We start from the raw sequence: 25,735 nt of genomic DNA, 5'->3' as shown, positions 1-25,735 counted from the left end.
CCCAGAATTTTCGCCCCCTCCCCCACCCTATGATCCACTTCTGCTTCCATGGTTCCATCCGCTGCCAGATCCACTCCCAGATATCTAAAACACTTCACTTCCTCCAGTTTTTCTCCATTCAAACTCACCTCCCAATTGACTTGACCCTCAACCCTACTGTACCTAATAACCTTGCTCTTATTCACATTTACTCTTAACTTTCTTCTTCCACACACTTTACCAAACTCAGTCACCAGCTTCTGCAGTTTCTCACATGAATCAGCCACCAGCGCTGTATCATCAGCGAACAACAACTGACTCACTTCCCAAGCTCTCTCATCCCCAACTGACTTCATACTTGCCCCTCTTTCCAAAACTCTTGCATTTACCTCCCTAACAACCCCATCCATAAACAAATTAAACAACCATGGAGACATCACACACCCCTGCCGCAAACCAACATTCACTGAGAACCAATCACTTTCCTCTTTTCCTACACGTACACATGCCTTACATCCTTGATAAAAACTTTTCACTCCTTCTAACAACTTTCCTCCCACACCATATATTCTTAATACCTTCCACAGAGCATCTCTATCAACTCTATCATATGCCTTCTCCAGATCCATAAATGCTACATACAAATCCATTTGCTTTTCTAAGTATTTCTCACATACATTCTTCAAAGCAAACACCTGATCCACACATCCTCTACCGCTTCTGAAACCACACTGCTCTTCCCCAATCTGATACTCTGTACATGCCTTCACCCTCTCAATCAATACCCTCCCATATAATTTACCAGGAATACTCAACAAACTTATACCTCTGTAATTTGAGCATTCACTCTTATCCCCTTTGCCTTTGTACAATGGCACTATGCACGCATTCCGCCAATCCTCAGGCACCTCACCATGAGTCATACATACATTAAATAACCTTACCAACCAGTCAACAATACAGTCACCCCCTTTTTTAATAAATTCCACTGCAATACCATCCAAACCTGCTGCCTTGCCGGCTTTCATCTTCCGCAAAGCTTTTACTACCTCTTCTCTGTTTACCAAATCATTTTCCCTAACCCTCTCACTTTGCACATCACCTCGACCAAAACACCCTATATCTGCCACTCTATCATCAAACACATTCAACAAACCTTCAAAATACTCACTCCATCTCCTTCTCACATCACCACTACTTGTTATCACCTCCCCATTTGCGCCCTTCACTGAAGTTCCCATTTGCTCCCTTGTCTTACGCACTTTATTTACCTCCTTCCAGAACATCTTTTTATTCTCCCTAAAATTTAATGATACTCTCTCACCCCAACTCTCATTTGCCCTTTTTTTTCACCTCTTGCACCTTTCTCTTGACCTCCTGTCTCTTTCTTTTATACATCTCCCACTCAATTGCATTTTTTCCCTGCAAAAATCGTCCAAATGCCTCTCTCTTCTCTTTCACTAATACTCTTACTTCTTCATCCCACCACTCACTACCCTTTCTAATCAACCCATCTCCCACTCTTCTCATGCCACAAGCATCTTTTGTGCAATCCATCACTGATTCCCTAAATACATCCCATTCCTCCCCCACTCCCCTTACTTCCATTGTTCTCACCTTTTTCCATTCTGTACTCAGTCTCTCCTGGCACTTCCTCACACAAGTCTCCTTCCCAAGCTCACTTACTCTCACCACCCTCTTCACCCCAACATTCACTCTTCTTTTCTGAAAACCCATACAAATCTTCACCTTAGCCTCCACAAGATAATGATCAGACATCCCTCCAGTTGCACCTCTCAGCACATTAACATCCAAAAGTCTCTCTTTCGCGCGCCTGTCAATTAACACGTAATATATATATATATATATATATATATATATATATATATATATATATATATATATATATATATATATATATATATTTTCATTTATTTATTTATTTTACTTTGTTGCTGTCTCCCGCGTTCGCGAGGTAGCGCAAGGAGACAGACGAGAGAATGGCCCAACCCACCCACATACACATGTATATACATACACATCTACACATGCACATATACATACCTATACATCTCAGCGTATACATATTTATGCACATACAGACACATACATATATACACATGTACATAATTCATACTGTCTGTCCTTATTCATTTCCATCGCCACCCCGCCACACATGAAATGACAACCCCCTCCCCCCCGCATGTGTGTGAGGTAGCACTAGGAAAAGACTAACAAAGGCCACATTCGTTCACACTCAGTCTCTAGCTGCCATGTATAATGCACCAGAACCACAGCTCCCCTTCCACATCCAGGCCCCAGAAAACTTTCCATGGTTTACCCCAGAAGCTTCACATGCCCTGGTTCAATCCATTGACAGCATGTCGATCCCGGTATACCACATTGTTCCAATTCACTCTATTCCTTGCACACCTTTCTCCCATGTACTTATATTCACATGTACATATTCATACTTGCTTGCCTTCATCCATTCCTGTTGCTATCCGGCCATTTTCTGCATCAGCAAGGTGGCACCAGGAAACAGACGAAGAACGACCCATTCACTCATATACACATATGTACATAATGCCCTTACACTCACAAATACATATATATATAAACACAAACGCATATACATGCACAGACATAATACATATGTGCATATGTACATAATCATACTTGCTAGCCTTCAGTCCATTCCACCCCTCTGGAAACAGTATCGCTTACCCTGCTTTAGCGAGGTAGTGCCAGGAAAACAGACAAAAAAAATGACCACATTCATTCACACTTAGTCTCTTGCTGTCACATTAGTGAGGTAGCGCAAGGAAACAGACGAGGAATGGCCCAACCCACCCACATACACATGTATATACATAAACGCCCACACACACACATATACATACATATACATTTCAATGTATACATACATCTGCATAAACAGACATATACATATATAAACATGTACATATCTATACTTGCTGCCTTCATCCATTCCCATCGCCACCCCACCACACACGAAATAGCATCCCCTGAGCAAGGCAGTGTCAGGAAAAAGGCCTAATTCATTCACAATTAGTCTAGCTGTCATGTGCAATGCACCAAAACCACGGCTCCCTTTCCACATCAAGGTCCCACAGACCTTTCCATGGCTTGCCCCAGATGCTTCTTATGCCCTGGTTCAATCCAATGATACTTGTTCACCATTTTCTGAAATAGTGAAGTTGCATCAGGAACAAAGAAATGACCTCATTGGCTCACATTCATTCTCTAGCTGTCTTGTATAATGCACTGAAACCAGAGCCCCCTATCCACAATCAGGCCACCTAACTTTTCTGTAGCTTCATGTGCTGTGGTTCAGCCCATTGATAACACTTCCTCTTCTGTAAACCACATTGCTCAAGTTTGCTCTATCTTTCACATGTTATGCACCTTCCTGCATGTTTAGGCCCTGGGCTTCCAAAGCATCTTTCACTCCATTCTTCCACCTCTTCCTTGGTTTCCCCCTTTTCCTTGTTCATTTCTGACATGTACACCCTCTAAGTCATCTCTTCCCCTCCTATCCTCTCCATTTGTCCAGTATTTCAGCACACCTTTTTTTAACTCTGTCATACACATTCTTCACACTACCACACCTCTCTCTTAATCATTTTTTATTCAGTCAATCCTTCTGATGCCACATATGGTTCTCAGGCACTTTATTTCCAGTATATTTATCCATTCATTTACAATTTTCAAAGGCCTGTGCATCATATCCATGCAGCTCCAACGGAACAATAATACCATCAAACACCCATCTCTGCCTTAGAGACCTCTCTTTCCACACATTCTTCAATGACCCAAGATATGTGCCCTCTGACCGAACCTGTGGTTCACTTCATTTCCCATTGCCATATCCATTCCCAGGTACCTATAACACTCCGTTTCCCTCAAGTTCTCTCCATTCAAATTTACAGTCCGATTGACCTCTAGCTTTTCACTGCTATACGTAATAACCTCACTTTTATTCACATTTGCCCTCAACTTTCTCCGTGCACACACTTTCCTGAACTCTGACATCTTCTTCAGCAGTTTCTTAATTTAACCATCAGTGTAATATCAAAAAACAACAACCGACTTGCCTCCCATGCCCTGCACCCATAGCTCTTTTCCAAGACCCTTGCACTGACCTCTTTCACCACACTCCATCCATAAACAAATTAAACAGATGTGTTGACATTACACATCCCTTTAGTGCTCAGCTGTCTGTTTACCTACTTCATGCACATGCCTTGCTACATGGAATCATGGAAGAAAGAATACTTCTCACCTATTTTGCAAGTGTTGTAGAAGGCAACTAAGAGGGACAGGAGTTGGGAGGTGGAAACCTTCCCCTTTTTTCATTTCAATTTCTAAAAGTTGAAACAGAAGAAGCCAAGTGAGGAGTGCTTATCCTCCTCGAAGGTTCAGGCTAGGGTGTCTGAATGTGTTTAGATGTAACCAAGATGAGAAAAAAGGGAGAGATAGGTAGTTTTGAGGAAAGGAACCTGGATGTTCTGGCTTTGTTTAACATGTTTTAGGGGTAAAGTCAGGGGTTAGTGTGAGGGTGAGAGCACTTTTGCTGAAGGAGGTATTGTGAGGGTGTAAGGTAGTGAGCCACAGACTGATGTAGGTAAAATTGAAAGTGGATAATAAAGTGTATTTGTTTATTAGTACTTGTGTACCTCGCCATGAGATGAATGAAAAAGAGAGGTGAATGTTTTGGGAGGAGCTGAGTGAGTGTGTTAGCTGTTTTTATGTGAGAGATGGGATATAAGTGACGAATGATTTGGACACATAATTGAGTAATGTGGCAGGTGAGGGTATAATTGGGGGATTTGAGTTATTCATTGATGTGGATGAAAATGATGAACAGCTTGTGGCATTGTACATGGAAAGAGGATTCATGGTTGCAAATACCTGTTTTAAAAAGATGGACATAAATATATGCTGTAGAAAATATAGCAAGCAGACATTTTTGGATTACATACTGATTAGTAGTTTGCAAAACAGAGACTTCCTGGATTGAAAATGCAGAGAGGGCATTTAGTGAAATGTCTTCTCATTATGTATTGGAGCATAGGATGAAGATTTGTAGAAACCTTTAGGAAAGAGGAACTTACATGGGTGAGAAGAGGGTGGAAAAGTATTTCCTCAATTCTTTTTAAAACATCTCTTGCTTAATTTCATGTTATGTCATCTGGTTTTTCTTCCCAACATCTGTTCCCTGTCGACGTTATCAATCTGTTTTCAAAACTTAAAGGTTGTGATAAAGCCTTTCCTCAATCCTTTCTTTTCCAAGATGGGCAGATTCAAAGCCCTTAGCCTTTCTCTGTAACTCGGCTCCCCTAGTTTGGGGACAATCTTTGTTGCTTTCTTCTGGACCTTCTCTGTTAGCTTTTGTTTTTTTCTTTAGGTACAGCAATCAGAGTTTAGAAGCATATTCTAGTTTCTCACACTAAAGTATTTTCTCTATAGAAGGTCATCCCTCTATAGAAGGTTGTCCCTTTGCTTTATACCTATCTTTTTCAGACCTTTACAAACTGCACTCATCAGTGAGACCATCCTGCTGCAGTTCATTGCCTGTTCCTGGTGTCATTTCTTACAGATAGGTATCACGTTTGCAGTTTCCACTTCCTTGGTAATTTGCTTCTCTCCAGCAACATCTTGAACAATATTTCAGGAGGTTTGTCCACTGTGTCTGCACACATCTTGAAAGCATATGATGAAATCTCATCAGGATGTTGAGCCTTTCATGGTTCAAGGTCTTTTAATATTTGTTAATGTCTTTTCTAGATATCTCAATGTTTTCCAGAATCTTCTCTCCACCCCAGTTCACTGATGATGGGGCTATAGTGTCTTCCATTTCCATTACAAAGACACTTTTTTGAGCTTTTTATACATTTTCTCACAAATCCTAACATAATCCTTTTCAATTCCTTTCTGTGAATCTCAGCCTGAGTAATTGCTCATTAACTGACAGATTATTCCTGCTGAATTTATGGAAAAGTTAAAGATTTTCTCCTGCTTAGTCCATAATATTCTTTTCAAAGTTTCTTTGTCCTTCTTTCTTATTCTGCTATAATTGTTCCTTTCTCCTTGATAACTAGCAGAAACTGGCTGGATAGAGTGTTGCCTATATCTTCGTCACTGCACACCTTGATGGTCCATTGCTTTGTGACATTTTTTATTAAACCATTCTTTCCTCTTTCCTAACATTCCTTTATATGTTTGAGGTCAGAGTTAACAGAGTTTCTACAGTGTCATTGCAAATTTCACAGAATCTTTCACCACAATATCATATTTTTTGGCTACTGAACTCCATATCCCTTTAGTGTCCTTAGCTTTGGTTGAATATGTATTTTGTACGTGTTGCACATCATATTTTGCTTTTGCTTAAAATGATTTAGAATTGAGAAAACAGTTTCCTTCACACTCAATTCTCTTCAAGTAACTTGCAAGAACTTTAATGTTACCTCCAAGGTCCCTTTCCCATTACAATTACTTAATTACTTGCTGTCTGCTCTAAGAGTCCCATCTTTATTTATGAGGCTCCTGTAGCATTCAGGAAGCTAACCATGTACACCAGATGGGACTTTAGATCATAAAGTGTTGTGATGTGTCTGCATCCAGATGCAGAGAGGGCAGGGTGATTGATTGCTTGTAGTAATTGTTCTCCAGTATGATATTGCGAGAGTTACTTATTGTTTTATATCATTCGTGCTGGATTTTTTCCAGATCTCTTTTCAACATATTGTACTTCATGATTTTGGCACTGTCAGCAACATAGTTAAGTATATCTGACCTTAATTTGGTAAGTCATTTACATAGAGCAGAAATGTGTTTGGCCCAAGCACTAGATCCTAAGGATCCTCACTTCTTACTCTCACCCATCTCAAAAAGTCACCCCTAACTTGTATTATTTGCCTTCTCTCTGCAAGTAGTCCCTTCTGTGACACACGCCTGGAAATGTAGCTTCTTCATCAAATATTTATAGACGGCATTATCAGAGGCCTTTAGGCACTCTTAGAATACACAGTCTACCTACTCATTTCTGTCTGTCTCTGTTCTTATTTTCAAGATGCTGCTTGCTTTCATAGAGAATTACAGGGGAGTTGCTGTGCAGATCTGTCAGGATTCATTTGATAACTCTTTTCTGACTACTAAGAAAACCTGCAATATGTTTCCCAAATACTTTCTCTGTACATTATAGGCCATTCTCATTAGTGAACCATTTTATATATTATCTTTTTGTCATAATTTTAGATATCATTATGTACTACATTATGTATTCCATTCCACTGGGACATAACTGTCATCATGCAAAGTCTTAAAAATCATCTCAAATGACTTTTCTTGGGTCTATGCATACGCCTTTATCACAAATAGTGAGATGGTTTCTGTATGCATGTACTTTTTTTTCCTAGTTTCAGAAGTTTTCATTTCTCTATTTTCCAGGGTATCTTCCCACTAGTATGATGGTTTTGGAAATCATTATTTATGCCAGAATCTTTGAATTCATGTTTTTAGATATCCATCATAATTGTCAGTGACTGATGTCTCTTTTTTCATTACTAGATTGTTTTACAATAGTTTGCCCTCTATTAATTAATGAAAACGTTAGTGATACTTTGATTTATCAGTATAAACATTTTATTTATTTCCTCCCTTGTTGCCTTCTTCTACCTTTTGAACACCAGCTTTTTCTTCATATCCAAATTTTCAATGCATTTTCTTGCTTGTTTACATACCCTAGTAGACCTTCCATTCATTCATTTTTTCTGTTCAACTTTCTCCTGGCATTCACATTGTTCATCCTTCATCATACATTATGCAAAATATGATATAGTATTGCTCAGTTCTCAGATTATGTAATTCATCCCCAGTCTATTTTATGAAATCTGTGTCCTAAAAGTACGGGACTCCCTTGCTTTAGATAGGGTCTCTTTACATGAATTCAAAATTTGATCATTTGTTTTGATATTCCAAAAAAAATATGTAAATGGTGCTATTCAGAATTGAATGATTTGGTGAAAACGTAGCAAATGCCTCATTTTAAGATTTATGCCATGCCTTTCCCTCGCCACCTTGCATCATGGAAAATTCTACCTGAACACTTAAGAGATGCTACCCTTAGAGTATGCCATTTGCTGTGGTAAGTTCTTGAAGCTTGCTTCCAAGGCTGATGTTTTTATAGCACCCCACAAATGCCTTATGAGTGTTTAGTTTCTCAAGAGCTCTTTCTGAAGAGGCATGAGAAGAGTATGATACTTGAAACCAGTCTAGAGATACTTCAGTGGCTTGAGAGTGGAGACAGGCAAACAGTGGTTGATTGTGTGTTTAACCAGAGCAAGTCAAGTGTGTAGTCCATTTGTAGAAATGCAACCAAGACTGAAAAAACAACCTGCTGTCCAATCAGTTCCACAATTGTTTGTGTATATAAGAACTAGGTTAAGAAAAATAAGATATTGTATTGATTATATTACTGAATATTGATATATGTGTTTGGTATATCAGTTAGAGATAACATTGTACAGGTAGTCCTTCCAGAACAATGGGGTTATGATCCTGGTGATCTGTTGTTTTAATGGAACATTAGTATATGAGTTATTGAAATGCATGTTATAAGGGGTTACATTCCAGCCTAAAATTTCATGTATGGACTACACAAAACAGCTTGCCATCAGTATACATCTCTTTATCATGATATGAATTAAATTAGACTCTGATTCAGCAACTGTTGTCATGATATTGATAAATCAGATGATACTTGATAATTCTTACTATGAATGTTAGTGATGAGGGATTCAGGTTGGTGGGTTGGAGGGAACACTTTGTCAAGCCCTCCTGGCAAGTTTGTCCTTTTTGATATGTGATGTTTATGTTTGTTATATTACCATTTTATCATTTCCAAGTTAGGTAGATCTTACTTTTATGGGACAATAAGAATATGAAAATGTGGTGTTCCTTATGAGGTGATAATTAGTGGCTGGAACATGCTAAGAATCTAATGGTATAGTGCTTGAATAATGTGAAAGGCATTATAACTTCAGAATATTAAAGTAAACTTAAATGTTTTATTGCTAATTGAAAAAATATTCAAAGATATGAGTTCAAATCTTTCTCTTGCGAAAACTTTGTCATTCTACAAATTTCTACCCAAAGTTTCAGCTTTCACTATCACGAAACATCGCTCTGTGAACCATTATTCAGCAGAAATTGCCTGTTTAGAACATTAATTTATTGGGTTTTGGATAGGATCTGCAATGCTTCTTCCTCAATACTGAATTGGAAGTGCTTCACATGAAAAGCCATTTTCTAGGTATACAACCATCGTTTAAAGCAAGGGAGGACCCAGAAATGTTTCATTTTTGAAAGTTTCCCACCCTACACATACTTTAGGTTTGAATCTTCTTATTTTTGTTTTTTTGTTTAACTACCTAATAATTATACAGCATTTTACACACTGGGGCCCCATCTTTTAAAAAGAAATTTTATTTTACTCTGTGTTGCTGTTTCTTCTTGAGTATGATACCTTCCTACCCTAGTAGTCCCTTCTCTAAGGTTCTCACAGTGCTCAGGAGGAAGCTGGCCACATTTCCTGGATGAGAACACAGGCCATAAAGTGTGGTGATGTTGTTTGTGTGTATGTAGTGGGGGAAAGTGCAGGACACTTATGGAGTAAGTGTTTAATGTCTTTGTATGGTGGTTGCATCTTGGGCATGAAGGGTCTTGATGTGTTGAAGCTGTGTTTGCTATGTCTGATCAGTAGATGGTTTCTAGAGTGCAGAAAAGAAAACTCATGAATGTTTAAGGAGCATAGTTTCGGGTGGATAAATGATAGGTAGGGAAGTGTTTCAGACAAGGTTTGGAGGGTGATTGTTTATTGCTTGTCAGGACATTTCCTGTGTATGTTTTTTCATTGTTGTCTTTATTGAGAGAGGGCGAGTTCTTTAAGTGTAGCTTTCCGAAGTGGTTCAAGTGAGAAACTGTAGAAGTTGCTGACTGTGATTGGAAAAGTGAGTGAATAAGAGCAAGGTTATTAGGTTTAGTATGGTTGAAGGACAAGTTGATTGGGATGTAAGTTTGAATGGAGAAAAATTGGAGGAAGTGAAGTGTTGTAGATATCTGGGAGTGGACTTAGTAGTGAAAGGCAGCATGAAAACGGAAGTGAGTCACAGGGTGGGGGAGGGGGCGAAGGTGATAGGGGCGATGAAGAATGTGTGGAAGGAGAGAATGTTGTCTTGGGGAGTGGGGTTGGGTGTGTTTAAGGGAATGGTGGTTCCAGCAGTGTTGTGTAGTTCCTAGGCGTGGGTGTGGATGGAGTTGTGCAAAGGAGGGTGGATGTGTTGGAAGTGAAGTGTTTGAGGAGTGTGTGGTATGAGGTGGTTTGATCGAGTAAGTGGTGAAAGGGTGGGAGAGGTGTGTGGAAGTAAAGGGGGTGTGGTGGAGAGAGCAGAGGAGGGTGTGTTGAAGTGGTTTGGGCATGTGGAGGGAGTGAGTGGGGAGAGATTGACAAGGAGGATATATGTGTTAGAGGTGGAGGGAACAAGGAGAGGCAGGAGACGAAATTGGAGGTAGAAGGATGGAGTGAAAAAGATTTTGTGTGAACGGAGCCTGAGCATACAGGAAGGTGAGAAGCGTGCAAGGATAGAGTTCATCGGAACAGTGTGGTATACTGGGATTGACGTGCTGTTTATGGACTAAAACAGGGGATGTGAAACATCTGGGGTAAACCATGGAAAGATCTGATGGGCCTGGATGTGGATAGGGAGCTGTGGTTTCAGTGCATTACACATGGCGGTCAGAGACTGAGTGTGAACAAATGTGGCCTTATTTGTCTGTTTTCCTGGCCCTCCCTCGCTGATGCAGGGGGTAGCGATGCTGTTTCCTGTGGAGTAGGGTGGCGATGTGAATGGAAGAGATGTTGCCAAGACGCCATTGATAAACTTTGATAAACGCTTGTGTACCAATGGCTTCTTAGCTACGTCTCTTCCTTGTATATCAACTGAGTATTCCACATCTTCTATCCAAATCCTATATCTCCCCTGACAATGTGATCATTACACAGAAGTGCACTTGGGAACTTATTGTTTCATTTTCCTCGTGGTTATCAGCAAGTACTCGTTCATGCACACCACTGTGACCTCTTGCAATTTCTCTCTATATATATATAGATAGATACTAAGTGTAAACTACAGGGTCTTTTGAATAATAGAGAAACATGAAATTTATAATATAGTAGAATATATATGGATATGTCTATGTACAGACTGAGTACAGAATGGAAAAAGGTGAGAACAAAGGACGTAAGGGGAGTGGGGGAGGAATGGGATGTATTTAGGGAATCAGTGATGGATTGCATAAAAGATGCTTGTGGCATGAGAAGAGTGGGAGATGGGTTGATTAGAAAGGGTAGTGAGTGGTGGGATGAAGAAGTAAGAGTATTAGTGAAAGAGAAGAGAGAGGCATTTGGACGATTTTTGCAGGGAAAAAATGCAATTGAGTGGGAGATGTATAAAAGAAAGAGACAGGAGGTCAAGAGAAAGGTGCAAGAGGTGAAAAAAGGGCAAATGAGAGTTGGGGTGAGAGAGTATCATTAAATTTTAGGGAGAATAAAAAGGTGTTCTGGAAGGAGGTAAATAAAGTGCGTAAGACAAGGGTTCAAATGGGAACATAAGTGAAGGGGGCTAATGGGGAGGTGATAACATGTACTTGTGATGTAAGGAGATGGAGTGAGTATTTTGAAGGTTTGTTGAATGTGTTTGATGATAGAGTGGCAGATATAGGGTGTTTTGGTCGAGGTGGTGTGTAAAGTGAGAGGGTTAGGGAAAATGATTTGGTAAACAGAGAAGAGGTAGTAAAAGTTTTGCGGAAGATGAAAGCCGGCAAGGCAGCGGGTTTGGATGGTATTGCAGTGGAATTTATTAAAATGATGGTGACTTTATTGTTGACTGGTTGGTAAGGTTATTTAATGTATGCATGACTCATGGTGAGGTGCCTGATGAGTGGCGGAATGCTTGCAGAGTGCCATTGTACAAAGCCAAGGAGATAAGAGTTAGTGCTCAAATTACAGAGGTATAAGTTTGTTGAGTATTCCTGGGAAATTATATGGGAGGACATTGATTGAGAGGGTGAAGTCATGTACAGAACATCAGATTGGGGAAGAGCAGTGTTGTTTCAGAAGTGGTAGAGGCTGTGTGGATCAGGTATTTGCTTTGAAAAATGTATGTGAAAAATACTTAGAAAAGCAAATGGATTTGTATGTAGCATTTATGGATCTGGAGAAGGCATATGATAGAGTTGATAGAGATGCTCTGTGGAAGGTATTAAGAATATATGGTGTGGGAGGTAAGTTGTTAGAAGCAGTGAAAAGTTTTTATTGAGGATGTAAGGCATGTGTACATGTAGGAAGAAAGGAAAGTGATTGGTTCTCAATGAATGTTGGTTTGCAGCAGTGGTGGGTATATGATGTCTCCATGGTTGTTTAATTTGTTTATGGATGGGGTTGTTAGGGAGGTGAATGCAAGAGTTTTGGAAAGAGGGGCAAGTATGCAGTCTGTTGTGGATGAGAGAGCTTGGGAAGTGAGTTAGTTGTTGTTCGCTGATGATACAGCACTGGTGGCTGATTCGGGTGAGAAACTGCAGAAGCTGGTGACTGAGTTGGGTAAAGTGTGTGAAAGAAGAAAGCTGAGAGTAAATGTGAATAAGAGCAAGGTTATTAGGTACAATAGGGTTGAGGTACAAGTCAATTGGAAGGTAAGTTTGAATGGAGAAAAACTGGAGGAAGTGAAGTGTTTTAGATATCTGGGAGTGGATTTGGTAGCGGATGGAACCATGGAAGTGGAAGTGAATCATAGGGTGGGGGAGGGGGTGAAAGTTTTAGGAGCGTTGAAAAATGTGTGGAAGTCAAGAAAGTTATCTTGGAAAGCAAAAATGGGTATGTTTCAAGGAATAGTGGTTCCAACAATGCTATATGTATGCGAGGCGTGGGGTATAGATAGAGTTGTGCGAAGGAGGGTGGATGTGCTGGAAATGAGATGTTTGAGGACAATATGTGGTGTGAGGTGGTTTGATCAAGTAAGTAATAGTAGGGTAAGAGAGATGTGTGGTAATAAAAAGAGTGTGGTTGAGAGAGCAGAAGAGGGTGTTTTGAAATGGTTTGATCACATGGAGAGAATGGGTGAGGAAAGATTGGCCAAGAGGATATATGTGTCAGGGGTGGAGGGAATGAGGAGAAGTGGGAGACCAAATTGGAGGTGGAAAGATGGAGTGAAAAAGATTTTGAGTGATCAGGGCTTGAACATGCAGGAGGGTGAAAGGCGTGCAAGGAATAGAGTGAATTGGAACAATGTGGTATACTGGGGTCGACGTGCTGTCATTAGATTGAGCCAGGGCATATGAAGCATCTGGGGTAAACCATGGAAAGTTCTGTGGGGCCTGGATGTGGAAAGGGAGCTGTGGTTTCGGTGCATTATGCATGACTGCTAGAGACTGAGTGTGAACGAATGTGGCCTCTGTTGTCTTTTTCTAGCACTACCTCGCACACATGCGGGGAGAGGGGGTTGTTATTTTATGTGTGATGGGGTGGCAATGGGAATGAATAAAGGTAGACAGTATGAATTATGCACATGTGTATGTATATATATGTCTGTGTGTGTATATATATGTATATGCTGAAATGTATAGGCATGTATATTTGCGTGTGTGGACGTGTATGTATATACATGTGTATGTGGGTGGGTTGGGTCATTCTTTTGTCTGTTTCCTTGCACTACCTCACTAGCGGCGGGAGACAGTGACAAAGTAAAATAGATAAATAGATAAATATGTATATATATATATATATATATATATATATATATATATATATATATATATATATATATATATATATATATATATATATATATATTTTCTTCTTTTCTTTCTTTCAAACTATTCGCCATTTCCCGCATTAGCGAGGTAGCGTTAAGAACAGAGGACTGAGCCTTTGAGGGACTACCCTCACCTGGCCCAATTCTCTGTTCCTTCTTTTGGAAAATTAAAAAAAAAAAAAAAAAAAAACGAGAGGGGAGGATTTCCAGCCCCCCGCTCCCTCCCCTTTTAGTCGCCTTCTACGACGCGCAGGGAATACGTGGGAAGTATTCTTGCTCCCCTATCCCCAGGGATATATATATATATATATATATATATATATATATATATATATATATATATATATATATATATATATATACATACACATATATACATACATATATATATATATGAGTCCACGGGGAAAATGAAACACGATAAGTTCCCAAGTGCACTTTCGTGAAATAATCACATCATCAGGGGGGACACAAGAAAGAAATATAACAGTCAGTTGATATACAACGGAGAGACTTCGCTAGGACGCCATCTGGGTGGGTTGGGCCATATCTTTCGTCTGTTTCCTTGCGCTACTTCGCAAACGCGGGAGACAGCGACAAAGTAAAATATATAATTTTTTTTTTTTGCTGTCTCCCGCGTTTGCGAGGTAGTGTGTATATATATATATATATATATATATATATATATATATTTTTTTTTTTTTTTTTTTTTTTTTTTATACTTTGTCGCCGTCTCCCGCGTTTGCGAGGTAGCGCAAGGAAACAGACGAAAGAAATGGCCCAACCCCCCCCCATACACATGTATGAACATACGTCCACACACGCAAATATACATACCTACACAGCTTTCCATGGTTTACCCCAGACGCTTCACATGCCTTGATTCAATCCATTGACAGCACGTCAACCCCGGTATACCACATCGCTCCAATTCACTCTATTCCTTGCCCTCCTTTCACCCTCCTGCATGTTCAGGCCCCGATCACACAAAATCTTTTTCACTCCATCTTTCCACCTCCAATTTGGTCTCCCTCTTCTCCTTGCTCCCTCCACCTCCGACACATATATCCTCTTGGTCAATCTTTCCTCACTCATCCTCTCCATGTGCCCAAACCACTTCAAAACACCCTCTTCTGCTCTCTCAACCACGCTCTTTTTATTTCCACACATCTCTCTTACCCTTACGTTACTCACTCGATCAAACCACCTCACACCACACATTGTCCTCAAACATCTCATTTCCAGCACATCCATCCTCCTGCGCACAACTCTATCCATAGCCCACGCCTCGCAACCATACAACATTGTTGGAACCACTATTCCTTCAAACATACCCATTTTTGCTTTCCGAGTTAATGTTCTCCACTTCCACACATTCTTCAAGGCCCCCAGAATTTTCGCCCCCTCCCCCACCCTATGATCCACTTCCACTTCCATGGTTCCATCCGCTGCCAGATCCACTCCCAGATATCTAAAACACTTCACTTCCTCCAGTTTTTCTCCATTCAAACTCACCTCCCAATTGACTTGACCCTCAACCCTACTGTACCTAATAACCTTGCTCTTATTCACATTTACTCTTAACTTTCTTCTTCCACACACTTTACCAAACTCAGTCACCAGCTTCTGCAGTTTCTCACATGAATCAGCCACCAGCGCTGTATCATCAGCGAACAACAACTGACTCACTTCCCAAGCTCTCTCATCCCCAACAGACTTCATACTTGCCCCTCTTTCCAAAACTCTTGCATTTACCTCCCTAACAACCCCATCCATAAATAAATTAAACAACCATGGAGACATCACACACCCCTGCCGCAAACCTACATTCACTGAGAACCAATCACTTTCCTCTCTTCCTACACGTACACATGCCTTACATCCTCGATAAAAACTTTTCACTGCTTCTAACAACTTTCCTCCCACACCATATATTCTTAATACCTTCCACAGAGCATCTCTATCAACTCTATCATATGCCTTCTCCAGATCCATAAATGCTACATACAAATCCATTTGCTTTTCTAAGTATTTCTCACATACATTCTTCAAAGCAAACACCTGATCCACACATCCTCTACCACTTCTGAAACCACACTGCTCTTCCCCAATCTGATGCTCTGTACATGCCTTCACCCTCTCAATCAATACCCTCCCATATAATTTACCAGGAATACTCAACAAACTTATACCTCTGTAATTTGAGCACTCACTCTTATCCCCTTTGCCTTTGTACAATGGCACTATGCACGCATTCCGCCAATCCTCAGGCACCTCACCATGAGTCATATATACATTAAATAACCTTACCAACCAGTCAACAATACAGTCACCCCCTTTTTTTAATAAATTCCACTGCAATACCATCCAAACCTGCTGCCTTGCCGGCTTTCATCTTCCGCAAAGCTTTTACTACCTCTTCTCTGTTTACCAAATCATTTTCCCTAACCCTCTCACTTTGCACACCACCTCGACCAAAACACCCTATATCTGCCACTCTATCATCAAACACATTCAACAAACCTTCAAAATACTCACTCCATCTCCTTCTCACATCACCACTACTTGTTATCACCTCCCCATTTGCGCCCTTCACTGAAGTTCCCATTTGCTCCCTTGTCTTACGCACTTTATTTACCTCCTTCCAGAACATCTTTTTATTCTCCCTAAAATTTAATGATACTCTCTCACCCCAACTCTCATTTGCCCTTTTTTTCACCTCTTGCACCTTTCTCTTGACCTCCTGTCTCTTTCTTTTATACATCTCCCACTCAATTGCATTTTTTCCCTGCAAAAATCGTCCAAATGCCTCTCTCTTCTCTTTCACTAATACTCTTACTTCTTCATCCCACCACTCACTACCCTTTCTAATCAACCCACCTCCCACTCTTCTCATGCCACAAGCATCTTTTGTGCAATCCATCATATATATATATATATATATATATATATATATATATATATATATATATATATATATATATATATATATATATATATATAAATGTTGTATGGTTGCGAGGCGTGGGCTATGGATAGAGTTGTGCGCAGGAGGATGGATGTGCTGGAAATGAGATGTTTGAGGACAATGTGTGGAGTGAGGTGGTTTGATCGAGTGAGTAACGTAAGGGTAAGAGAGATGTGTGGAAATAAAAAGAGCGTAGTTGAGAGAGCAGAAGAGGGTGTTTTGAAGTGGTTTGGGCACATGGAGAGAATGAGTGAGGAAAGATTGACCAAGAGGATATATGTGTCGGAGGTGGAGGGAACGAGGAGAAGAGGGAGACCAAATTGGAGGTGGAAAGATGGAGTGAAAAAGATTTTGTGTGATCGGGGCCTGAACATGCAGAAGGGTGAAAGGAGGGCAAGGAATAGAGTGAATTGGAGCGATGTGGTATACCGGGGTTGACGTGCTGTCAGTGGATTGAATCAAGGCATGTGAAGCGTCTGGGGTAAACCATGGAAAGCTGTGTAGGTATGAATATTTGCGTGTGTGGACGTATGTATATACATGTGTATGGGGGGGGGTTGGGCCATTTCTTTCGTCTGTTTCCTTGCGCTACCTCGCAAACGCGGGAGACAGCGACAAAGTATAAAAAAAAAAAAAAGATTATATATATATTATATTATCCCTGGAGGATAAAAAGATGTTTTGGAAGGAGGTAAATAAAGTGTGTAAGACAAGGGAGCAAATGGGAACTTCAGTGAAGGGGGCTAATGGGGAGGTGATAACAAGTAGTGGTGATGTGAGAAGTAGATGGAGTGAGTATTTTGAAGGTTTGTTGAATGTGTTTGATGATAGAGTGGCAGATATAGGGTGTTTTGGTCGAGGTGGTGTGCAGAGTGAGAGGGTTAGGGAAAATGATTTGGTGAACAGAGAAGAGGTAGTAAAAGCTTTGCGGAAGATGAAAGCCGGCAAGGCAGCGGGTTTGGATGGTATTGCAGTGGAATTTATTAAAAAAGGTGGTGACTGTATTGTTGACTTGTTGGTAAGGTTATTTAATGTATGTATGATTCATGGTGAGGTGCCTGAGGATTGGCAGAATGCGTGCATAGTGCCATTGTACAAAGGCAAAGTGAGTGCTCAAATTACAGAGGTATAAGTTTGTTGAGTATTCTTGGTAAATTATATGGGAGGGTATTGATTGAGAGGGTGAAGGCATGTACAGAGCATCTGATTGGGGAAGAGCAGTGTGGTTTCAGAAGTTGTAGAGGATGTGTGGATCAGGTGTTTGCTTTGAAGAATGTATGTGAGACATACTTAGAAAAACAAATGGATTTGTATGTAGCATTTATGGATCTGGAGAAGGCATATGATAGAGTTGATAGAGATGCTCTGTGGAAGGTACTAAGAATATATGGTGTGGGAGGCAAGTTGTTAGAAGCAGTGAAAAGTTTTTATTGAGGATGTAAGGCATGTGTGTGTGTGTGTAGGAAGAGAGATAAGTGATTGGTTCTCAGTGAATGTAGGTTTGCGGCAGGGGTGTGTGATGTCTCCATGGTTGTTTAATTTGTTTATGGATGGGGTTGTTAGGGAGGTGAATGCAAGAGTTTTGGAAAGCGTGGCAAGTATGCAGTCTGTTGTGGATGAGAGAGCTTGTTAAATGAGTCAGTTGTTGTTCGCTGATGATACAGCGCTGGTGGCTAATTCATGTGAGAAACTGCAGAAGCTGGTGACTGAGTTTGGTAAAGCGTGTGAAAGAAGAAAGTTAAAAGTAAATGTGAATAAGAGCAAGGTTATTAGGTACAGTAGGGTTGAGGGTCAAGTCAATTGGGAGGTAAGTTTGAATGGAGAAAACCTGGAGGAAGTAAAGTGTTTTAGATATCTGGGAGTGGATCTGGCAGCGGATGGAACCATGGAAGCGGAAGTGAATCATAAGGTGGGGAGGTGGCAAAAATTTTGGGAGTCTTGAAGAATGTGTGGAAGTCAAGAACATTATCTCGGAAGGCAAAAATGGGTATGTTTGAAGAAATAGTGGTTCGAACAATGTTGTATGGTTGCAAGGCATGGGCTATGGATAGAGTTGTACGCAGGAGGGTGGATGTGCTGGAAATGAGATGTTTGAGGACAATATGTGGTGTGAGGTGGTTTGATCGAGTAAGTAATGTAAGGGTGAGAGAGATGTGTGGTAATAAAAAGAGTATGGTTGAGAGAGCAGAAGAGGGTGTTTTGAGATGGTTTGGTCTCATGGAGAGAAAAAGTGAGGAAAGATTGGCCAAGAGGATATATGTGTCAGAGGTGGAGGGAATGAGGAGAAGTGGGAGACCAAATTGGAGGTGGAAAGATGGAGTGAAAAAGATTTTGAGTGATCGGGGCCTGAACATGCAGGAGGGTGAAAGGCGTGCAAGGAATAGAGTGAATTGGAACGATGTGGTATACCGGGTCGATGTGCTGTCAGTGGATTGAACCAGGGCATGTGTAGCGTCTGGGGTAAACCATGGAAAGTTGTGTGGGGCCTGGATGTGGAAAGGGAGCTGTGGTTTCGGTGCATTATTACATGACAGCTAGAGACTGAGTGTGAACGAATGAGGCCTTTGTTGTCTTTTCCTAGCGCTACCTCGCACACATGATGGGGGAGGGGGTTGTTATTCCATGTGTGGCGAGGTGGCGATGGGAATAAATAAAGGCAGACAGTATGCATTATGTACATGCGTATATATGTATATGTCTGTGGGTGTATATATATGTGTACATTGAGATGTATAGGTATGTATATTTGTGTGTGTGGACGTGTATGTATATACATGTGTATGTGGGTGGGTTGGGCCATTCTTTCGTCTGTTTCCTTGCGCTACCTCGCTAATGGGGAGACAGCAACAAAGCATGATAATAACAATAATAATAATTAAACCATTTTCCCTGGGTATAGGGGAGAAAGAATACTTCCCACGTATTCCCTGCGTGTCGTAGAAGGCGACTAAAAGGGGAGGGAGCGGGGGGCTGGAAATCCTCTCCTCTCAATTATTTTTAATTTTCCAAAAGAAGGAACAGAAAAGGGGGCCAGGTGAGGATATTCCCTCAATGGCCCAGTCCTCTGTTCTTAACGCTACCTCGCTAATGCGGGAAATGGCGAATAGTTTGAAAAAAAAAAAAATATATATATATATATCCCTGGGAATAGGAGGAAAGAATACTTCCCACGTATTCCCTGCGTGTCATAGAAGGCGACTAAAAGGGGAGGGAGCGGGGGGCTGGAAACCCTCCCCTCTCTATTTTTTTTTTATTTTTCCAAAAGAATGAACAGAGAAGGGGACCAGGTGAGGATATTCCCCCAAAGGCCCAGTCCTCTGTTCTTAGCGCTACCTCGCTAATGCGGGAAATGGCGAATAGTTTGAAAAAAAAAAAAAAAATAATTAAACCTGGGGATAGGGGAGAAAGAATATTTCCCATGTATTCCCTGCATGTCATAGAAGGCAACTAAAAGGGGAGGGAGTAGGGGGCTTGAAATCCTCCCCTCTTGGTTTTAATTTTCCAAAAGAAGGAACAGAGAAAGGGGCTGAATAAGGATTTCCCTCAATGGCTCAGTCCTTTGTTCTTAATGCAACCTCACTAATGCTGGAGATGGCGAATAGTATGAAAAAAAGTTATATTATTGTACTTAATCGCTGTTTCCTGCATCGACAAGGTAATGCCAGGAAACAGACAGAGAATGGCTCATTCACTCATATACACATAGATATACATAAATGCTCATACACACCACCCCACAGAGATTGTCAAGTTACTTCAGTGTGTGTGTATTGCGTTATTCTTAATTTGTTTGAGGGTGGGAGGATCTGTGAGTATAGGTCACTGAAGTGTGAGGCAGGGGTAAGATTTCTACTTGGGGGTTGGTGGGTAGTTAAAGAATGATTTGGGTTGGGGGATCTAGTGCTGTTACATATAATTGAATACCAAGCTTGTTGAGTTGGGACTGTATTGGTAGAATCTTTGTTTCATTGAGATGATGTTGATTGTTTGTGGTTCCGAGGCAGCCAGTGATTGATCTGAGTGCACTATTTTGTGTGGTTTGCAGATGTGTTAGATTTGCTTTTGAGAGTGTGAAAAACCAGGCAGGTGAGGCACAGCATAAAAAATGGAGTAGATAAATTATTTGAAGATAATATTGAAGATTTCCTTTTATTGTCTGAATCTAGTACTAATTAGTGTTCTGAGGACATTTAGTTTGCATGTTGCTTTTGTTTTTTGTGTTATTGGTATGGAGAGTGAATGTTGTATGGATTGTATGTGATGCCTGGAATGTTTGGTGTTTTGCTCTGTGGGGGAGAGACTGTCCATTCAAGGTGACTGGAGGGTTTGAGCTGGATTAATGTCTGTTTGGGTTAAAAGGGTTGAAGACTTATGTGGATATGCAGAAATTCTGTTTAGGGTGAGCCATTGTTCCAGTTGTGCAATGTAATGCTGCATGTTTGATGTTGCTTCTGTGGTGTCAGTGTTGTGTTGTGATTGGGAGGTTGTTTGCATATGAAAGGACCTTCATGTTAAGACTTCATGAGGTAATGGGAGGTCATGTAGGAAGAAATTGAAGAGAGTTGGAGAAAGGACTACTTCGTGGGAGAACTGCATTTTAAAGTTTATATGTTTTAGGAGTGAAGCCGTTGTGAGTGACTCTGATATGGCAGCAGGCTTTAGAATTGGCCAACTACTTTTTTTCATCCATGTGGAGGTTGGCATCAAGTGTATTATATAAGAGGATGTGTTGTTGTCTACGGTCAAATGCTTTGTTGATGTCTGTTGCCACAAGTACTCTGTGGGAGGGGGGGTTTGTGGTTGTTTGAATCCATTAAGGATTTAGGATATATATATATATATATATATATATATATATATATATATATATATATATATATATATATATATATATAATATGTAATTTTGGTGTTCTGTTATGAGTGTGTAGATGAGCTACAGTGAAAGCTGAATACTCTTCTTTGAGGGCTTAAGATGTTGCTGTTAATATAGTTGTTTTTGCTGCACCATGAGTTCCTATATTAATGCATTTTTGGTGTGTAGCAGTGTTTCTTTCATTGGAATAATATACTTTGATGCATTTATACATTTTATTATGATGTGTTTCATGTTAGGGGTTAGGATGTTGCTGGTAGTCATATTTTTTCTCCAGTTTTCTTTCATGTGCTTAAAGTTTTTCATTATGTTACTGGAAGTTTTTTCTCTAGTTTCATGAACTTTGTAGACTAATATGATAATCTGTTTTATAGTGATGCTGTAAAGGGCATTTATTTTGTATATCTATTTCTTTTAATCTAATTTGTGCATTTTAATGCATTTATGGTATAAGTGGTCACTCAGCATCATTTGATATTCAGTTATAATGCTTATTTACCTTTTGAAAGTGAACGTGTTTGCCTCTTCAGAAGGCAGAATGTAATCACTACCTCCTTATCCATATTAATGGTAAAGCCACATGGTATAGAATTATAATTTGAGTAACAAATCTTAGTGTATTGTTGGGATGTAGGTGATGAAAGAGTGCAGTATTTGACATATGTCTTCTTGGAAATTTGATTTAGATACTTTTTGAATGAGCTTAGTCACTGTTTTTGCTTTTGTTCATCTTGAAAGCAGATTGAGGGAGTTTTTAGGGAAGTAATGAAATGGTAAGTTTAAAACATAACATATGAAGAATGTACTGTTACATGCTCTCTCAAATGAGGATATCATGTTTAATTAGAAGAATGCTTAAAAGAGTGCTTGTTGAAATGAAAATTTGTATAGTGTGTTAATTTTTTCTTTATAGTAGATAGGGACCAGATTTTAAACAAAATTATTCAGAGTATGTTTGATGAAGGATGGGGATGTTTATGCTTTGAATATATAGAAAAGCTGGTGTATTTGCATTAGAGTGAAGCAAGTGACAATAGAATAGGGATAAGCAAGAAGTGAAATTTGAAGGCAGAGCAAGAGGGGTGCATGTTTATGAAAAATTTTAGATGTGAATCACCCCCTCTTGTGATGGTAGAGAACAGTGGGAAACTATTTCGGGCAGAAGAGAATAAGGTTGCATAAAAGTAATTACTCCAATTGTTTCAAGATGTGTAAATATGTAACAAAAGAGAAACTGAGAAAAACTTGTTTATTTGTTTATCTGGCTATCTTTTCCTTTTCCTAAAGAATACACAAATATACTCATGAGACACTTTTAAAGAATCGGCCAAAAAAACCAACCTCACCTCTAAACAGGAAAGTTATGAAAATCTTAAAAATCCAGCCAGAAACAACTACTCATCCACCCTTCACTCCTACTGACACAAGCAGGGCAATTAAAACTTTAAAGAAGTCTCCTGATACAAGTCCTGACAACACATTGAATTTTCACATAAAGCAATCGTGCATTTGAAGTTTAAACACTTACAGATATCTTCAACTCTTCCTGGATACACATCAAAATCCGTAACATTCGGAAACTTGCCAAAGCCAAAGTAATACCAGTCGTAAAACCTTCCAAGCCACCTAATTTCTCTTCTTCCTACTGCCCTACATCACTTTTATCATCAGTAACCAAACAGTGATAAGATTGTACACATCAGAATCAAACAAAACATCTCATTCTCACCCACACTGCATGGCTTCAGACACCCAAGTACCACACTACACACTGAGCTCACTCAACATATAGATGGATTTAACCAACCACAATTCCCTTTCCCACACAGTACTAGTGGCAGCAGACATCAGCAAAACATTTGACACTGTCCCCAACACGTCCTCACACAAAAAGCACTTGATATCACCTTTCACAATGATAAAAGTTGGTTAGTCAATTTCATAGCCAGCCACCATGCCAAAGTCACTAACTCTCATCATATTCCTAAGACCCTTTGTGCCCAAGATTCATTTACCACATAGAAGACACCAAGTGCTTACTACTCAGGTGCCCTGCACTCTCTGCACATAGCCACACAAACATCACAACACTTTATGACCCATGGTTCCAGCCATTGGACATGACCAGCTTCATGAGTGCTGCAGGAGCCTCTTAAAGGTAGATGGAACTCCTGGGGCAGGCAGGTTCTGTCTGTCTCTATTTTCCAAACATTTACTTAGTTCTTTGTATACAGAACAGATTGGCACATACAAGATCATGAAGGAGCACTTTGTGGCCTGACAACATTCCCATTTTTAAAGATTTTAAGATCCGTTAGCTGTGTTCAAAACTTTAGTGAAGACTTTTGCAAGTGTTTTGCTTATCATGTAAGTGGAGCAGTCACAAGATACCTGCAGTATGACAAATCAGTGTACAAGAAATGGATAAGGTTTGCATAAAGGCATCATAAATGAAGGATAAGATTATGAGACTAGGAAAAGTTAAGCATGGGTAATTGATAAAAGGATGGAGTTGATCATAGTGCTTTGAAAAGAAAGTTTACTTAAGCTTCTAGAATATGCTGAAAAACTAATCACCTCTTCATTAGTATGATTTATTAAAGATAAAGTAAAGTAAAGATTAGATGAAAGTGAGCATGGAAATGCTCTGTGAACACTCATGGAAACTGAAACTTCAGTTATTTTTGAGTCATGTTTAGCCATTTGCCAATAGCTTGCAAGAAAAATTTTTAGTTATACTGAAGTTAGTTGGCATTAGTTTTAAGAAAACCAGAGCTCAAGCATATCGGTATAAAAGTAATTTGCTCTCTGAAGTATTTCCTGTCTTTATCTTTTTTTCCTTGCGTCATCCAGTTTAGCAAGGTGCCTTTAGGAACAAACCAAACAAACAGTGGTCTCATTTGCTAGCATCCAGTCTCTTATCTGTTATAGTCAGTGTACCAAGACCAGAGACTGCCATCCACATCCACATCACTGATATCTTTATAGTTTACCTTAACTGCTTTATTTCCCCAGGTTCAGACAGTTACATATACTCATGTTCAGCTTGAATTCTTTCTATCCTCTCATCCTCCTAATTCTTCTGGGCCTGTTACCCCAAAGCATTCTTTATTCCATTCAATCTTTTCCTCTGCAGTCTCCCACTTTCCTGTTACTCTGTCTACTTCCTACTCTTAAATTTCTTTCTCCATTTTCTCTTCCCATCCTCTCTAAAGGCTGAAAATATATCAGCCCACCCTGTATGGCTTACTAGGGTTGAAGTGAATGGGAGATAAATCATTGACTGTAATAAGATGACCAGCTATACATGAGTCAGAAGAGCATGTTTCAGAATAGACACTTCAGATAGTGTTTTGTCTCTTTATGTTCAAAAGAATTGAAGCTGGCAGATGGAATTAGATAAGACATGAAGAAAGTATAGGTGACTGCTTTTGAAAGAAATGAATTAGTTTGAGAGGTTCATGATTTCATATTTATGTAAAGCTTTATGACATAGTGAAGACAAATATGTTTTTTAGAAGGGAATAAGAACATCAAGAAGCTTGGTGGCCATATTAGGAACTTAGGAAGAAAAGTGAACCTCTGTACAAATTGGATCAATCAGAATTAGATTGATCTTACAGAAAGGAGAATTAGTAGTACTAGGACCATCGGTCACTGTGGTTTACAGCATAGAAGGAAATTTGAAAGATTTTTTTCATGAAATGATGCAGCTTTTAAGAGAAATTGCAGAAGTATCTGGCACGAAAGATGATTGTAAAGATGATTGTTCGTAAATTATATAGTTAATACACATGGAATATTGGCTGAAAATGTTAATAGTTGTTATTAGGTAAATAAGAAGGTAGTGATTATATTTACCATGTAGTTTATATTAAATGCTTTTTTTAAGGGAGATCCCCCCATTTCCATATAGAAAATTTTATTCTAGGAAGTCTTTATATATTTTATTTTAGCGCTGTTTACTGATAATCTTGGAGAAGGTTTCTGAGAATGCTCGTATAATACACATACTGTTGCT

At 39.7% G+C, this 25,735-nt stretch overlaps 1 protein-coding gene across 14 annotated transcripts in view; it reads left to right on the top strand.

Moving 5' to 3' along the window:
- Positions 1–25,735, top strand: part of dop (microtubule-associated serine/threonine (MAST) protein kinase dop) — a 1,162,440-nt gene that overhangs the window by 994,528 nt on the left and 142,177 nt on the right. The window lies entirely within an intron of this gene.

The sequence above is a fragment of the Panulirus ornatus genome, chromosome 22 (genome assembly GCF_036320965.1).
Source record: "Panulirus ornatus isolate Po-2019 chromosome 22, ASM3632096v1, whole genome shotgun sequence".
NCBI classification, from domain to species: domain Eukaryota; kingdom Metazoa; phylum Arthropoda; class Malacostraca; order Decapoda; family Palinuridae; genus Panulirus; species Panulirus ornatus.
The sequence above is the reverse complement of the archived record's forward strand: the minus strand, read 5'-3'. Positions and strand labels throughout refer to the sequence as shown.